The sequence below is a fragment of the Panthera onca genome, chromosome A3 (genome assembly GCF_046562875.1).
Source record: "Panthera onca isolate mPanOnc1 chromosome A3, mPanOnc1 haplotype 2, whole genome shotgun sequence".
NCBI classification, from domain to species: domain Eukaryota; kingdom Metazoa; phylum Chordata; class Mammalia; order Carnivora; family Felidae; genus Panthera; species Panthera onca.
Window position 1 is genome coordinate 67,233,855 of NC_138341.1, and position 19,056 is coordinate 67,252,910.

Below are 19,056 nucleotides of genomic sequence, written 5' to 3' on the forward strand. Positions count from 1 at the left end.
GTTTGTTTACCTTTCTCTTTCCAATGGTAGGCTTGGAACACAACAGAAACTAAATGAAGAAAAAATCGTATGGATTCAACACAGGCATATAACCAATAATGACGAAATTTTTAAAAAAGACTGTTTTAAAAAACTGCGGGCCTGCAATTTGATTCATAATAGAAATCAGACTCTTCAAGTAAGCAACTCTTCTAACAATAAAAACAAAGCTTCTTCCTAGTCTATGTAATAAAATGAAACTCTAGTTTTTGCTCTGTTTCATACTAGTGTACCCCAAGTACATTTTATGAAACCTTAAGCCTAAGAGAGACTATAAAAAAAAAAAAAAGAATTCCAAGGTCAGGTAAATTTGGGAAACACCATATATTTATTTCTCTCCCTCTACCTCAGAATACCTATTAGCTTATAAAAGTTCTAACCTGTTACATTTTACTTAGCCTAGCATTCTCTTCATAAATAATACATGTTAACATACTGCAAAGCTAGTGCTTCAAAGAACTTGATGGACAATGTGAAGCCAGACCATAGGACCTACACTGTTACCTAGGTTTGGTCAAAAACTTCTAAACATCACACATACCCAGTCTCTTCTCTTTCTGGTCATATGGATGGATTACATTTGCCTGCTCCCCTTGCAGTTGGGCAAGGTCATGTGACTAGTTCTGGCCAAGGTCTTTTCTATGACCTATCAGCCAGGGTTCTTGAGCTAGAAAATGTGAGGCAGAGCCCCCTGCCATCTTATGATGGACATGTAACATGAATCAGAAATACACACTTTTATGGCTTTGAGCCACTGAGATTTTGGAGATGTTTGTTACTACACACCAATCCTAAACTGCTTGATACACTATGGAAGGGAAATGTCTTAAATAGAGCTATATAAGTTGACTAGATGTGACAAAATAAATACACAGATATATGAGAAGAACGGGCGGATAGACAGCAGAATAAGCTTATAAAAATGAATCTTTATGAAAGCCACTTTGGTCTACTGAATCTTACATTAAGCAATGAAGATGAGGGAGTTAAAACTAAACAACATGGTACGGACGAATTTGAAGTGACCAAATTTAGTTTGTTTGTTGACAAGGGTGGGGAGTGAAGGTGGGCAGTAAGGGACATAGAATCACTTACTGAATGCCAGAAATGTGTACAGACTGACACAGTGATAGTTGGTAGATGATAACTACCATCACCTGGCATCATCATTGGCATCATCTCCCCTTCACACGATACAACCAAAACTCTATTACATAATTTGTCTAAGATCATATTGCTAACAAATGGAACTCATGTAACTACATGTTCCATTCTTTTTACTATACCATTCATCTGAATAAGCAGAAAAATCTAAGTCATGAGATTAAAAAAACAAAAGTTTGGAGTTTTATTGCCGAGGCACTTTATAAGAATGTGAAAGTACTGTAGAATCAAACTCTGGCCAAATGGTATGTCCTGAGCTTTCAAAGAATAAACAGGATGTTCTTATAATTAACATACTAACTGTTTACAAGGCATGACATGCACTTTTGAAAAAAAGTTTATTTTTTCAAATTATAAAAGTAAGACATGCTTATTGGTGAACATTGGAAAATACAGAAAAGCAATGAAATGAAAACAAAAGTCACAATCCCACCACACTTTACAAAAACTTAAAATGTGGAGTATTTCCTTCTTCTTTGTGTGTGTGTGTGTGTGTGTGTGTGTTGTTCTACATAGTTGAGATCATATCATTTTTTTTTTGTTTTTTTATTTAACTTTATTTTTTATTTTTTAAAATTTACATCCAAATTAGTTAGTATATAGTGAAGCAATGATTTCAGTAGATTCCTTAATGCCCCTTACCCATTTAGCCCATCCCCCCTCCCACAACCCCTCCAGCAACCCTCAGTTTGGTCTGCATATTTATGAGTCTCTTTTGTTTTGTCCCCCTCCCTGTTTTCATATTATTTTTTTTCCTTTCTCTTATGTTCATCTGTTTTGTCTCCTAAAGTCCTCATATGAGTGAAATCATATGATTTTTGTCTTTCTCTGACTAATTTCACTTAGCATAATACCCTCCAGTTCCATGCACGTAGTTGCAAGTGGCAAGGGATCATATCATTTATATAAATTTGTGTTTTGCTTTTATTCCTTTATATTAAAAAGCTCTATGTTATGAGAATGTCTTCAATAATATTTTTATCAATATAATAATAACTAATAATTATATATTTGCCACTATTAGACTAATCTCATTATTTATATCCACTTACTTAATCCTCACAAGAACCCTCAAGGTCTGTATCATCATTGCCCCCATCTTACAGATGAGGAAACAGAAGTACAGTAGGGTTAATGACATGCCCAACGTCACAAAGTGAGTCCATGGTAGATCTGGGATTCAGACCCAGGCAGCCCCTGGGTTGGCACTTTTAACCACTACATTGTATTGCCTCCATAATACTTCTTCCACTAACTTACCAATGATGAGTATTTGGTTTATTACCATTTTTTCCCTATAATAATAATGTTACAACAGACATTGTCATGGGCGTTTAAAGCACTATTTTATCTAAGCCTATTCAGACAGCAACTCTTACCATTCCAGCAAGTTGAATTTATTTTCAGCTAGCTGACAACAGCTGTAGAAACATCTAAGATGGCTAGCATTTCATAAACCAACTCACTACTCCATCTACCCCTGGTATGAACTTCCATGTGGTCCTCACCTGTCCACTCCACTGCCATCTGCAGCAGATTTCTGTAATGTTTCCATCTGCCTTCACACTGCACAAAGAGCCAGCTAAAACCCTGTGTCTGTTCTGTGCATCCCCTAACATTTATAAGCAAATTCCGTAAATTTTTGCCTGGAATATTTTGAATGCTAAATATTTGTTCCCAGTCTTATGAGCTTGTGCCAATACAAGGAATAGAAACCCAGAGAGATGACATCCAGTACGCAAGTGTAAAATTAAAATGAAGAATTTTCTAATTGAGACAATAACCTAGGAAAAGGATATTCAAATATTTTACTTTTTGTCTTCTTATAGTGAATGATTGAAGGCTCTTGCAAGATTAAATGATCTGAGTTGAAAACTATCCAAAATAGTTTCGCAAGCAGATCAGATAATGGTGTGTTAAGTAAAAAGAAAACTGGTGGCTCTAGCTCATAGTTCATATCTTCTGAACTCGATTTACCAATCTGCCTATCCAAGAGTATGTTTAAAAAACAAGGAATGTGTAAAAAACAAAAACATAAAACAACTTAGAAATCACAGGCTCAATAAATACATTTTCCAACATATCAACAATAACATACAGAGAACTCATTTGCCATCTAAAAATGAAAAGATCAGCACAGCTAAAGAAGATGTATCCATGCATTTTCCACAGAACATTTTTCCATGTGGTAAAAACGTAAAATGTTTTTTTTTTACATATTCTAAAAACATACGTAGAAAGATAACCTCAATTCTATTGACCAAAGTCCTGATAAGTATAAAATAAAAATCTCTGTATAAAGGCACTTACATAAGAGCCAGACATAATGCTTCTATACGAGAAGAGGCCCTCTGAAATATGTGTACGATACTGAAAATGACAAAGCAAAATTCATGACTTCTAAATCTAACCACAGCAATACATAAGAAACAAAGCCATGGTGCAAAGTACTCTAAAAAGCTCTAAAATTACTGCAATTAGTCTAAGTCCAAATTTCTAATGGACTTTAGAGGATAATTAAAATATCTGTTAGTAACATCTTTCAAGAAATTCTTAACAGAAATTTGGTTTGTATTTAAGCCCTTCAAGATGAAGTTCACTGGTTTTTTTTGTCTGTTTGTTTGTTTTTAATGTTTGTTTATTTTGAGGGAGAGAGAGCACAAGCAGGGGAGGGGTAAAAACAGAGGAAGAGAGAAAAATCCCAAGCCCGCTTGAGCTCGACATGGGGCTTGATTTCATGACCCTGGGATCATGACCTGAGCTGAAATTCAGAGTGGGACGCTTACCCAACTGAGCCACTCAGGTGCCCCTCACTGTTTTCATATTATATTTAACATCCAAGTCCTCTCTGTTCTTATTTTATTTCCTCTCAGTAATCTAAATGTTCCTTTTTTTAAAATGTCATCTTCACAGTACCCAAGCTAGTAAGTAAGTTGACTGTATTATCCCCACAGGCAGCCCCCACCTCCACCAAGCCTCATCCTCTGCAGGTGATGATCATGTCACCATCGGGCTCAAACCTGTACAGGACTCCTCCGAAAGACTGCACACCCCAGTCCTTCTTAGTTTACCATCCTGACTTTGAAAAACGAGCCTATCTATTTTTTTTTTAAATTGAGAGACCAGAATTAGAAAGTAAATCAATTACAAACAAGAATCAAGTGCTGCAGATAAATGGCAAAAACTTTAATACAAACCCAAAAAAGCAATAAACAAAGAAAAAAAGATTCTGCAGGACAGTAACCAATGCCCTTTACTATCCTTCTACAATGTTTTAGTGTTCACACATCAACAATTCATATCCACATATATTTTATGACATAAAATATAGGGCTTTAGTTTTTATCCTTTAGGGCCCAAATTTCTATTCAAACCATGGAGACTACATATTTTGCAGTGAGAGGGATGAGTGGGGCAGAGGAACCTCAATGTGAAGTTTGGGATAAGGCATTACTAATTAGTCCAGATAAAATTACCCAAGATAATATGTTACACAGAAGAATTTTCCTATATACAGGCACAAGATTTTTTTAAGACTGTTGGAACAAAAAGATAAATAATAGTAAACCTTACTAAACTAAAGAGGATAGCAACCATTTCTATTTCTTGGGAATATGTTTACAGGAGTGATTTTGCTCAAGTGAAATGACAAGTTTCAAGATATTTTGTGAACGGTCGCTATTTTAAGGCAGGCCAAGGCCGCATTAGTGCTTGTCATACAGCTTGCTCCCAATCTCCTGGCAGTTCTCCAACACATTCCAACTTCTGATGCACAGCCTTGCTGGAATCACATCCCACTTATCTCTAAAGATACACTAAGTAAGATGTGGCCACATTACACAACCAACCTGCCATTTATTCCCATCAGATCACTTTGCACAATGTCTGACTAAAAAAAAAAAAAAAAAATCAGACCACCATCTGTGTGGATACCGTTTAGTCCAAATGATCCAATGTACAGTTGGTTCCCAAAACAAATATTAGAATACTGATCAAACTGGGGGGGGGGGGGGGGAATGCTGTACTTCACTGCCCAAAAGAAGGCTGAGTACTCCTCAACTAACAAAGAAGAACGGATATAGAGAGGGAAAAGCAAGATTAAATCTTAAAAAACAAACACCTTAATTACAGATGCTAAAACCCTAGTCATGTTCTCACTGTCTACATTTTGAAGCAGATTATTAATCAGGATATATTTTAAAGGATTATATCAGTATTTAATAAGTCCCATTATTTTCTTTAAAAAACCAGTGTAACCTAGTAATACATCCTCTCAGTCAACATACTCTCTAATTGTTAATATTTGGCCAAAAAAAAAAAAAAAAAGTCCTCTTCAAAAACAAACCGGAATGGTTAACCACATGCTGCTACATTCCATTCTTGCTTTAAAAAAATATATTTAATTAGCACATTTGAGCCTCATACTCTGCACAGCTGCACAACATTCCAGGGATAGACCAGCCATCAAGGTACTCTTTACATTAAATATCTACTTACTTTAAAAGTTGAGAAGACTGAGAACCAGTTTTCAAATATGACCCACTAAAGATATATTTATTGCACCTGAACAAAAGTTTTCTTTAACAAGAGTGTAGCCCAACAAAAATGCACACTATAATTAGGAATAAAATATTCATGTAAATATACACTAACAAATTAATTCCTCAGAGCTGGAAATATATATATAAATAAATACTAAACTGACAGATAAGAATAGTCTTATGCAGGAATAAAACAATAAATTAACCTGCTCTCTAATTTTTTTTTTAATGTTTATTTACTTTTCAGAGAGAGAAATACAGAGCGTGAGCAGGGGAGGACAGAGAGAGAGGGAGACACAGAATCCAAGGCAGGCTCCAGGCTCTGAGCTGTCAGTGCAGAACCCCACACAGGGCTCAAACTCACAAACTGCAAGATCATGACCAGAGCCGAAGTCGGACACTTAACCGACTGAGCCACCCGGGTGCCCCAAATTAACCTGCTCTCTAATTAAACTTTCACCCTTTATGAATTGAACAAGATTCTTAGACCTAAATGAAAGCTGGTATTCTTAAAGTCAGGAACACACTTCAAAAGCAAAATAAGCTTTTCAAAATGAGAAATCATCCTGATTATCACGGAAACTCAGAAATTCCTTTAGCAGTGGGTGTTGATTTAAAAACAGACAAAAACAAACCAAAACAAAACTTACCTTTAAAACAAAGAATAAACCACTAAGTGTGCACTGGCTTCTTTCCTGCTCAATAGCACAGCACACGAATGTCTTTGCTCCAAGGATCATGGTACACCCTTGACTCCGTCCCAGGAGATAAGTTGGGTATTTAAGGACAGCTGGCAACACAGAGTTGTCAACCTTGCTGTGAGAAGGACCAGGCCCCTCTCAGAAAAATTACCCAACTGATACCTCTGACCACCACTCGCTTCCTTAAAAAGTGACAGGTGTACTTATCCATTCAGAGGTCCGCATAAGGCCACATCCTAGTCCCCCCCCCCCCCCCCGTCTCCCCGTAACCTGGGGTGCAGGGACCACGTTGAGCACTGTCTCACCTCAGTGCCTCCCCAAGTGCTAGACCCAACATGTGCAGGTGCCTGGAGGTTAAGCTGAAGTACCTACTACAGGTTTCGGACAGCCCAGGCACTATAACCATCAAGCATTTCCCCTGATGAGTTGTGGCCACCCTCAAAAAGAATGATTCCTATCAGGTTGGGAGTTTCTGAAGAATCCCTTATTTGGAGAGAAGAAGTCCATGTAGCACAGCTAAGTTCCAAACCCCAATCTCGGTCCATCCATCACCAAGCCCAGCTGAGTTTTCCTCTACACTGTAAAAGGAAGTACCACTGGCCTTCAGTATTTAAACCCGGGAAGAAGGACAATTGCCACTTTTCCTCAGGGCCCACCACTCCAAACAAGACCAGTAACAACCACAAAGTACCTCATGGAAACTGCTAGAAAGGACTTTCTTTTCCAATGAAAGGGTATTCCACTCATTTCCCTAAGCACATGAAAAAAACTCTTTTAGTACCTTTTTAAGGAAAAGGCCAATACCAGAATTACAGTAACAAAGAAGCACTAACAAGTCACCTCCATCCATCCAATGTCCCAGGGCTTAAATAACTGGCTTGCACAATCCAGTAAGTACGTTGCTTTTTCTCGTTGAAACAGATCTTAGAGCCAGAGACAGTACTTTAAAGAATTCAGCCAATACAAAGACCCTAAGAAGGTCGAGCTCTAGTATACGCTTTCAACAGTTACAGCCAAACCCATCCCAGTAAAATTTATTACCTCTGAAACCAAAATGCTAATAACAATATCCATTCCATTTGTAACATGTTATGGGGTAGCTGTTTTAAAGATTCTCTGAAATCTGAAGATAAAAGTAAAATCAGATATTGTCCAAAGCATATAGAGATGTCCCTCGAGGGAATTAATGCAACTCTGATGAGAATTCTTTCCAAAACAAAACAGAAAACACACATTATCTAATGAGAACTTAATTTCTGGTATTTTTCCACTATATTTTTTTTCTTTTTCTTTTTCTTTTTCACTGTATTTTTTTCTTCAAAGAAGAAAAGTATCTATAATAAAATTTGGATTTTCTGTTTCTTCACCATTTTTCTTTACTACCCCCACCATTAAAAACAGCTCAGGCAACAGACAGGGTCCATGCCACAGCTTTAAATACGACCCGTAATAGGATTTTATGTTTTGCCATGCTACATGTATCAAGTGATTATTTAAACTGTCAAGACTTGACATCTTTAGCCTGAGATCTGAGAATTTGGCCCTTATTTGTGAGATGAACAAATATATACACAGGGAAAAGAGGTTTAAAGGATAAACACCAAAATGTTAACTGCGTGTTGCTGGAGTCACTGAATATCTAGTGAGTTTAATTTTCTTCTCTGCATTCACTTTTATTTTCCATGATCTACAATAAACATTTATTATTTTGGTAATAAAATATTAAAAAATCTTTATGTTAGATGATTTTATGCTAATTTATAACCTTATGAAAGTATATATTCCTCAGAAGCCACTCAGAAAAAAAATTACACATACTATATATATATTAGCAGACACTGTCAAATATTCAGGGATTCCAAGAAGGTAAAAAAAAGTGAATATTTTAACTCTTACTGACTATTCTACTCACTATAAAAACACTCCCATGCTACCGATTTAAAAATACAATAGAAAATGTTTAAACATCAGAGAACAAAATAAATAAGCGTTGTTTTAGGGAAGAACCCAAGTTTTCCTTCCCCTTTAAATAAAAGGCTAAAAGGGGGAGGGGGAATAAACCATGATAAGAACATGCATTATCCCACCCCAAAGACTGTAAGCCGGTGAAAAACATTTCAGAAAAATGAACAGCCCTTGAATGTTTAGATTTAGCCTTGAAGCAAACACACTAGAACAAAAGTTATCCCTGAAACTGCTACCCAAGAGGGTAAGGAAACAACAAGAAACTCAGAACCAGAGACAGTAGCCATAGACGCTGATCTCCTGGAGGATGTTTTTTACCCGCTCCCTTGTGGCCCAATTCCTACATTTTTCCCACACTCTACGGAAGTACTAAAACGCCAAGGCTCTAATAAACTGCATATTTAAATACGGAATGGAAAAATCTTTTCAAAATTTCAGTGCTCTTTACATCTTTAGTATTAATACTGCTTTCCTGTAAGTTCTGACAGAAGAAAGTTGAATAGCAAAGGGTATATTTGGCTGATCAGTCATTTTACTTATTAGTTGTTACCCATCTAAAATGAGGCTTATTGGTGGTATTAGGATATTTTTGATAAAGAGCAAGAGTTTATCGTTAGGTACCTCTAAAAATTTGGGAAATGTGGAGATGACATTAGAACTCTTCCATAATCCCATCACCAGCGATAACCACGTTCTAAGCACAGATATATTTAATTATACATATATACTTCCAAAGAATAAATTCTGCTAACATATAGCATTCTGCATTTCATCCTAGTTCATCTGTTGGATAAAAATTTGTAATAATGTTCTAATACAGACTTTACTGAGTAGCCAATGGCTTCAAGTTTATATGTTAACATCAAAAACAAGGATGCTCCATATTCCACATCAGAGATGTCAAATGGCTTTAAAAATCACTCAGGTGTTTACTTTCATAGTTTAGAGTTTATTAAGAATGGAATTATGACACCTATAAACAAGGGTCAATTTCAAAGTAATCTTGAAATTATAACATCTTACTTTCACATCTCAAAGCACATTTAATCTGAAACCCTCCCCAATCAACCACTTAAAATCGATGGCAGAAAAAAACACAAAACTCGTGGAAGTGAATCAGTTCATTTCTACAAGCTACACTTTACAAAGTACCAATACCGTTGGGATTTGCACCATGAAACAAAAAGTACTATTTCCTTCCAAACATTTCCACCAAAGATGAAGGGCAATGTGATTCATTCCTAAGATTCACCTTCAAAATGTTATCCCCACAAAATTCCCCACTTTCAAAGCCTTAAAATAGCCTTCTGCTTCCGTTCATGGTGGAGATTACTCAATCACACATACATCTCTTTCTCACCTATGTGACAGACAGATGCAATAAATCATATGCATACCTAAGAACTTCCTTTCATACAAAGAAGGAAGGATATTATTAAAATTCATTCCTCTCACTCTTAGCCTACACTACTCCCAAATGGTGAGAAACCATTAATTGGAAGTAATATACATCTGGAGTTATTTTTATTTTAAAATTTTCACTTGGAATTTTATCCATATTTCTGACCAATTCCAAGGAAACATGATGGCCTAATTGTTACATCCCAGCAGTAGCTGGGTTTCTACAAGTGAGAAAAGTATGTCATAGAATTCCAGGGCCCTCTCTTCCCAAGTGTGCATTTTGGAAACACTAAAGAATCCTGGTCTTCCCCACCTTTCTACCTGACCCAGGTTAGTATAGAGTCACATTAGCATGCCATCACATCTGAATGCTCTACTTCCTCTCAGCTCTATACCCTGAAGATACAGATTTACGCATTTTTCCTCTGCCCTTAAAAAAGTGTACAGAAGGACAGATGAGGCAATCCTTTGGAAGTTTAAACTATTCTTTAATAATGATCTATAGGTGGCCACATTTGCTTTTTTTCTTTCCTTTCTTAAAATGAAAAGCTGCTTGCTTTTTTGATCATTTAAAAACAGCCCTCATGGTAGTCTATTATATTTACTGTACTCTTCTCTATTTATAAAATATTTCAAAACTCAAAATGAGAAACATTACATCATTGGAATTTCCTTTCTTGTAAGAAAGGAAATCACCCATCAACCCACCATCCAAAGCAAACCATTAATATTTTAATGTATTTCCTTCCAGTCTTTTATTTAATAAAACAAAACTGGAGTTAAGCCCTATTATATACCCTTGCATAAAGATATTTCCACTGGATATGATATTGTTAGCATTTTCCCATTTCAGTAATATTTTAACAAACCAGTACTATATTGAATTCCAGCCAATCCTGTGCCATAATTTATTTGAGTATGTCCCATTTGCTTTTTCACTATAAATACTGATAAGAAAATCCTTGTTTAGAAACCTCTGTCCTTGGGTGGGGGTGCCTGGGTTAAGAGTCAGTAGGTTAAGAGTCTGACTTGAGACTTGATCTCTTGGTTCATGGGTTCCAGCCCCACGTCCAGCTCTGTGCTGACAACTCAGAGCCTGGAGCCTGCTTCAGATTCTGTTGACTCCCTCTCCCTGCCCCTCCCCCACTCTCACTCTGTCTCTCTCTCTCTCTCTCTCTCAAAAATAAATAAACATTAAAAAAAATTTAAAAAAAAACAACCAACCCTCTGTGCTTGGGGTGCCTGGGTGGCTCAGTTGGTTTAGAGTCTGGCTCAGGTCATGATCTCATGGTTTGTGAGTTCCAGTCCCACGCACGTCAGGCTCTGTGCTGACAGCTCAAAGCCTGGAACCTGGTTTGGATTCGGTGTCTCTCTCTCTCTCTCTCTCTGCCCTCCCTCGCCCCCTCTCACACTCTGTCTCTCTCTCTCAAAAAATAAACATTAAAAAATATTTTTTTAAAGAACTTAAAAAAAAAACAACTCTGTCCTTATTTTTATTTCTTTCTTTAGGTTACAGAACTGCAAGTGGGATTTCACTCCAAAAAATTATAAACATTTAAGGTTTCTGTTATATATATAACCCAGTGTTTTCTACTAAGTTTGTATTAACCCAAACATTCTCCTGACAGGTAATGCAGAGCTTCTATTTCATGGCATCCCAGAGAGTATTATCTATCTACTAATTAAAGTGGAAAAATTAATCTGATTGTTTTGTGTTTTGTATTATTGGTGAGTTTGAATAATTCAATATAGTTATAGTTATTGAACTATCTGTTCATATCCTTTCCCCTGAATAGTAGGATTTTAGTGTTTCCTTGTTTGTTAAAAGTATTAGTTAGGTTTGCCTTACCTATAATTCAGACATAAGGACAAGTTTAATGTAGACTGAACTTAGCATTATTTATCTGAATGATGGTATTGTTTACCGGGATATATCTTTTTTGAATAAATCAAAATATTTATTTCAAAGAAAGCATAAAATTGAGACAAAATGTCCACGTCTCATGCTAATCAAGGGTACTGTAATGGGCAGTGGATTATCTCACTTAACTTTAATGATCCTTTGTGACAAGTACTGTCAATACCACCACCATGCAGATGGAGATACTGAGGCACACAGACAGGTTAAGGCAGTTTGCCCAAAGTCACTTAGCCTGTAGAAGGAGTCACTAGGTTGTGTAACTCCAGAGCCTGAAACTTGGGACCCTTGCATCCAACAGCCTCCCATCAGCCACACTAGCCCTGATGTGTCTCAACTTCTCCATTATCTCCACTCAGGGTTCTACTGGAACCTCAAATTCAACATGTTTAAAGACAAAACTGATTCTCTTACCAACCAGATTTCCATTCTTTCCTGGGTCTATTTCTCTCATCATCACCAACCATGCTCTTTGTCATCATCCAAATTTGAAATCTTTGTCACCTGAGCTCCTCATCCAGTTAGCTCCACTTCCCATCCATGTACCCTACAAACAGCTGGCACAGGACTGGGCCTTCACAGCCTTTCTCCCTTCTCTCCCCTCCTTCTCATTTCCTTGGCTATCACCATAACCTGCTCCCTTAACCTTCAGACCCCCACAATCACCTATTTCTTGTCTCCCTGCTTTTGGTTTCTTCCTGTTCCACTCTATTCTCAACTCTTCCAGAGTGCTGTGTCACTCCAATATCTTACCATCACAGAATATTAGGGGTATATGGGATCTTAAAAATTAAGCATTAGATCTGATCAACCGGTAGTCACTGCCTGAAGCACTGCACTGAGAAAGTTACTGAGGCTCTATCTCAACTTTGCAGAAAAAGTATCAGGGCTGATTTTCTACGTCTGCCAGGGACAGAGGGAATGATACTCATGTGCCAGGTTTTATCCCCCACTATAATTTCATCTAAGTTTTTCATTTTACAAATTTAGAACTGAGAACAGAAGGGTAAATGGCTTGCCAAAGTCACACACCAGAACATTAAGAGGTCTTTTATCTTCTGTGGATGTATAGAGAGTATATTCTATTCAGTAGAGTATACAGTCCTTAGATTCAGGAACTAAATCTTATTTAACATTAAACCAGCCATACCACCATCACTGCAACCCAGTTTCAAGCCCTGGCAAGAGAAGGTACCCAGTAATTATTATCCAGTATCCAATAAGCGTATCAAAAACTAATACTGAAGAGTAATCTTAGAGATGCAGCAAAGGGAAAAGAGTAGTATAAATGCTTCTTGGTAAAAAGAACTATCATACTACTTTCAAGAACGGGAACCTGAGCTGACAAAGAGTTTCTAGTAAGTGGTCTCGTACAACCTGTGCTTATCAATACATAAATTCCATTGGTAAAACAGCCTTTTAAAAAATAAAAGAATAAGCTGTTTAATACCTCTTTTGACATAAAAATATTAAGGTAGTTTGGGGAAAGCATTTAAAAGAAGTTAGTGGCTCATACAGCTTAGGCAGTTTGAAGAGAAAGTAAAGGAGCTGTTATTAACTGAATACCTACTACGTTCCTAGCACCATACACTGTGGTCTCACAACTGTATGAGGAAGTATTAACATTTCAATTTTACTGATGAGGAAACTGGTTTCAAGAGTAACGAACTAGCCAAAGGCTAGAACCTAGCTATGGCCACATGAACAATACAGAATAGCATTAGGATCTGAGCCCAGATCTGTTTGACTCCAAAACTCATGCTCTTTCCCAACTGAAAAAAATTTTTCTGCAATAACAAAATTATCCTCATAAACCTTAAAGGACAAAACCTGATTATGACACTACTGAAATTATGAACGACTGTTCATCAAAAGAAACTAAGAAGAGTTTTTAAAAACAAACACAAACTGGGAGGCAATTTTTGCAACACATATAATCCACAGGGATTAGGAAGCAATCTACATAAAGAACTCCTACAAAACAGTAAGAAACAAATTTAAAAGATAAACAGGCAAAAGACTTAACAGGGACTTCACAAAAGAAGGAACCCAAATGGCCAATAATATAAATAGATACTTAACCTCAGTAATCAGGGAAATGGCAAATAAAAAGTGCTACGAGACATTTCATAAACATCAACTAGACAACAGTTTAAAGTCTGTTAAATGAAGTAGTGGCCAAGTTGTGGACTAATCATAACACATACATTACTAGTAGGAACACAAACAGTACAACCACTTGGGAAAAATAGTTTGGCATATCTAGTAAGGTTGACAATCCACATACTCTATCATCCAGCAAATTTCATTCCTCAGAGAGGCAGATAATATGTGTATGTATGTTTAAATCTATCTCCTCATATGTATTAAGAGACATGTAGAAGACCCATTCACAGCAGCCTTTTTGTAAGAGCAAAAAACTGGGATCAATCCAAATCTCTATCTACAGTAAAAGGAATAAATAAGTTGTAGTGGAATACTATACAGCAGTAAAAATGAATGAACCACAGCCACAAAATGAATGAATCCCAGGAATAAAATGTTAATCTAAAAGTTCAAGACACAGAAGGGCGCCTGGGTGGCTCAGTCAGTTAAGCGTCCCACTTCGGCTCAGGTCATGATCTCACAGTCTGTGAGTTTGAGACCCGCATCGGGCTCTGTGCTAACAGCTCAGAGCCTGAAGCCTGCTTCAGATTCTGTGTCTCCCTCTCTCTGCCCCTCCCCCGCTCATGCTTGTCTCTCTCTGTCTCAGAAATAAATAAACATTAAAAAAATTAAAAATAAATAAATAAATAAAAGTTCACCAGACACAGAGAAATACATGAAGTATCATTCCTTTTACATAAACTTCAAAAACATACTAATATTAAAAAACTTTAAAGGGTAACCCATAAAGAAGAACAAGGGAAGGATAAGCCTAAAACTAAGGACAGTGGTTGCTTCAGATGGGATGACAGAGAATCACTCAAGGGACTATGAATGTACAATGATAAGGTTTTTCCTCTACTAGGTGGTGCTTGTGTGAGTGTCCACTGGTTTATGATTCTGTAACATATCTTTTATGAGCATTATTTTGTATGTACAAATCACTTAATAAAAAACTTCAAGAAGGCAATGGACCAGAGGGGCAGGACAGCGAACATACCAGAAGTAACTGACAACAGAGAACAAGATGTCAGTCAGAAGAGAGCAAAGGGACCAGAGGGGACACCTTGCACTCACTCAGGCAAGCTTTCCAGACTCTAGTTCTGCTGTCTCAAAGCCAAGGCCTTTTTCTCTAGACAGGGAGGGCATATTGTTTACCAGCTTTAGAAGTGTTCTAGAAAAGAACTAAAAAACTTGACTAACCTAAATAAACTACAAAAAGTAAGGGTCTTCCACCTAAAGATTAAAGAACTTTACAATGTACTCCTGTATTAAGTGATTTACAGTCAGTGCATCCCTTTCTTCAATACCACTTAATAACACAAAGGGACAAACGTGCTGATACTTTAGCAAAAGACAAAAGAAAGATACCAGAAGGAACCTTGTGATACAGAGGTCCCTTAGCTGAAGAAGTAGAGCAGTTTCTCCATTTAACATGCATACAAGTCACTTAGGGGTCTAGTTAAAATGCAAATTCTGATGGGGTGGATCTGGAATGAGACCTCTAAGAATCTGTATTTATAACTCCTGATGTTACTGTTCCACAAACCTTACTACCATACCATATCAATACATTATGAAAACGCCTTTTTGGGTAATGTCTAAAAACAGAAGTATGGGTGCCTCTAACTGGGATAGCTTCATTTTACCCACTAAGATACAGAAATTGATGATACTAATCCTACACTATATAAACTTGGGTACAGGATTACTGTTATCAGAAAAATCAAGAAGGGGTGCCTGGGTGGCTCAGTGGGTTAAGCATCCGACTCTTGATTTCGGCTCAGGTCATGAACTCACAGTTTGTGAGTTTGAGCCTCACATGGGCTCTGCACTGACAGCAGGGAGCCTGCTTGGGATGATCTGTTTCCCTCTCTTTCTGCCCCGCCCCCCCCCCCCCCCATAAAACAAAACATTAAAAAAAAAAAAAAAAGAAAAATCAAGAATACTAAACTAGGTCTTTTGCAAAGAAAAGGTGCTTTGGGAGACAGCAAGGACTGAAAATTTACAAGAGAAACCCATGAGGGGTTTTACTCACTTCCACAAACCTATAGAAGTAGTCTTTCCAGAAGACATATTAGTCCCTTCCTAATGGAAAAATGGTTTCCCAGTAGTATTGAAGAAACCAGGACTACCCTAAGGAAAGCCACAGAACATTAGTTAAAGACTGATTATAATGCAGATGTTGGTCAGGGCCCAAAATAATTAAAGGAGCATCACATCACTGTATATATACATGTGTGTGTATAGCTTTAGACTCCTAAGAATATGCTCTTAAAATGAAAAGCTTATTATTTTAACAAAAACCACATCAAATAATATTCACTCATCATGTCTGTTTGTTTAGTAGTAGTAAAATCCTTCCATCTCAAAATAGTACTTCTACACGTAGAGTCATGCTTTCATACAGCACTCAATAACCACTCAGACTCTTCCAAGGAAACGCCAGTGCCAAGTCTCTGCTAAGGATGTGTCACAAGTAGAGAGTGAAGTCTTCTCACTTGCTCCTACAACATCACAGACTGTTGTTACTAGTCTCACCCCAGAGATGCTCTGCACAGAAAGCCTGCATAGCAGGAGATGGCCAAGTGACAGTAGTTTCCTTATGGCCCCAATGCTACTCTCAGATGAAGGGTTTGGTTAGTCCAGAGATGACAGAGTTACAAAGAGCATAACCTAACAGAATTCTGCACCTGGTGTGTACGTCAGAACAGCTAAACCCCCTGTGCCATCAACACAGGATATTTTTTTACAACATAATAAATCCAAAATGTCTGGATAATCCATGGAAACAATACTCCCAACCATCCGTAGGCATCACAATTTTATACAACCAGAGCAACGATGAAATCCAAATTAAAAAAAAATTCTGTATCTTAATGGCCGTCTATTAGAGAAATTCAAAATAATGCACATAAACCACACAATTTAAATTCAGTTCTCCTCTGAAGAGCCCCATAAAATCAAATGCCACTAAGCTGGATTCATTAGAGTTTTTAAAAATAAAAGTAGATACACCCTTGCATTGAAACACTGACCTTCCCTTCCAGTTAGCATACTGAAATTCTCTTTTTCACTTAAACATTTTAGAAGAGCCTGGGGTGACATTTAGATGTATCCCATTTGCCATCGCACACTGAATAAATGAATTGTGGAAGCAGCATTTAGAAGAGAAATTCCCAATGTTCCCAGACTAAACAGATGAGGACACTGGGAATCATCTCCTCTGACCAAATACCAGCCACCGAGGCCTTGGTGGTCTCCCCTTTCTCTTGGTCTCCCTCCCCAGCCACATCTGCAAAAAATATGTATGCAAAAAATACATATAAACAAACACAAGTGCAGTCAGTTACCATGATAATTCCATTAGTCATGACTGTACACTTAACTTGGCTATCTAAATCAATCTGAATACCAACTGACCAACAATCATGACACTCACTTACCTAATAATCCTTAGTAAAGAATCCAAATATGCAACTGTACTTGATTTACAGAAAAAAGCAAATGATGGAAATACAGCAAATACAGGTTAAAGAAACAATTTTTAACCCATCAAAAAATACGTTCCTTTTTAAAACAACTTACTGAATGTTAGTATTTTTAGAAATGTCTCAGAGACGTAAGAACTAAAACACACCAATCATTTCATTTCAAAAAAATGGTTTCCTATAGGAAAGATTCATATTCTTAGTATTAACCAAAGACAGAGGTACTGTAATGTCATCGCTGTGAAGCTCCAATTAATCAACTTTTCACATATGAAGAAATCGATGGATAGCTGGGTTGCAGTCACAGATTATGGGTAATGCACAGAAAACACTGCGACTCCCAATACTGACTGCACCACTGCCTCTGCACACCCCCGGGCCTGTCCTCCCTGCAGCCCCTCCCTACGGCTCAGGTCCCTGGGTCGAAGATCAGATTCCCGTCCGCAACCGCAGGCCGGCTCCCTCAGCCTGCATTGGCGCTGCAGGACGCCCCTTCTTCCCAGCACAGCCCGACAGGCGGGGCGGGAGGGCTCACCCCAAACAGCAGACTCCCCCCTCACTGCTAGGTGACCTGGTCCTCCTGACGCCACATCCAGCTGAAGCAGCATGACAAGGTAGAAGCAGCTCCCAGCCGCGGCCAAGGGCAGCCCCGGGCCTGGGTGGGGCCGGGCGGGGGCCGCAGGCGCCGAGTGGCCGTGCCAAGCCCCGGCAGCGAGAACCAGGGGAGGCTGCGATACTGCTGCATTGTGCTGCATCACGGCGAGGGCACTGGGAGCCATCCATCTTGCCAAAAAAGCACATCCCCGCCCAAATAAACCCCACCGAATCCATTTTTCTCCTCTGCTGAAGCACCGTCACACTCGCCCTCTCCTCGCTCTGTGGCCCTGCTTTTGACTGGAAAAATAATGGACTTGGTTTCGTATACTGACATCCACAACACTCCCCTCCCCATCTGACGGCAGGCACTTGGCATCTCTCCTCTCACAAAAACAAAGAGAAGGCTCCCCCCAAAAAGGAGGGCCGCGGGCGTGGTGTGAGAGATGAAGACGAGAGGGGCTTCCAGCCCACCACCCCAAAGGCCAGCCCGGAGGGTCACCGCGCTGATACAAACCTGTTGAAGAGCCGGTGGCTGGAGCTGAAGGGCGGGCGCCGCCGCCGCTCCGCGCCCCGAGGCGGCTCACGCCCAGCCCTGGGAGAGTGGGGACGGCAGGGAGGGCGGGGGGCGGGCGCCGGGAAGGGCGGGGGGGGGGGGGCGCCCGGCCGCCGCCTCCGGTTTAGCTGCAGCGCAGCGCAGCGGGGACCACGCCTGGCCGCATCCCCCGTACCGTTACGCGCACAGCCCGGCCCTGTCAACGCCGCCCCCGCTCCCCACCAGCCCCGGCCGCAGGGAGGGCACCCGAAAATACGCCCCGCGTGCTGCCCACTCCGCACCCACCCCCGCACCAGGGGCCGCTGCGCCCAGCTGGAGGGAGTAGGCGGCGGAGGCAGGGAGGAATCCGCGCCGCTGCGTCCGAAGATGGGGCTGGGCGGCCGCGGTGCGCACGGGGGAGCTGCGTTCGCCTCACTGCGGAGCCTGCCGCCCCTGTCCGCATAGCCCGCGTACTAATAAGCACTGGAGATCAAGGCTCCCCGCGCCGCCCCCGCCCCTGCTCCGCAGTCTCCCTGCCCCCACGCCGCTCCCCAGGCGCAGG

General features: G+C 39.4%; 1 protein-coding gene across 4 annotated transcripts in view; it reads right to left on the reverse strand.

The window, feature by feature from the left end:
* SPTBN1 (spectrin beta, non-erythrocytic 1) overlaps nucleotides 1–19,056 on the reverse strand; it is a 199,342-nt gene that overhangs the window by 179,927 nt on the left and 359 nt on the right. Inside the window, exon 1 of one of the 4 annotated variants that reach the window (XM_078444477.2) lies at nucleotides 18,477–18,922. The exons of 2 other annotated variants lie outside the window; for them this stretch is intronic. The gene's annotated coding sequence lies outside the window, so the exon portion shown is untranslated. Of the gene's footprint in view, nucleotides 1–6,394; nucleotides 6,419–18,476; nucleotides 18,923–19,056 lie in introns of those variants that run through there. One more of the 4 variants, XM_078444478.2, reaches the window with a different exon arrangement.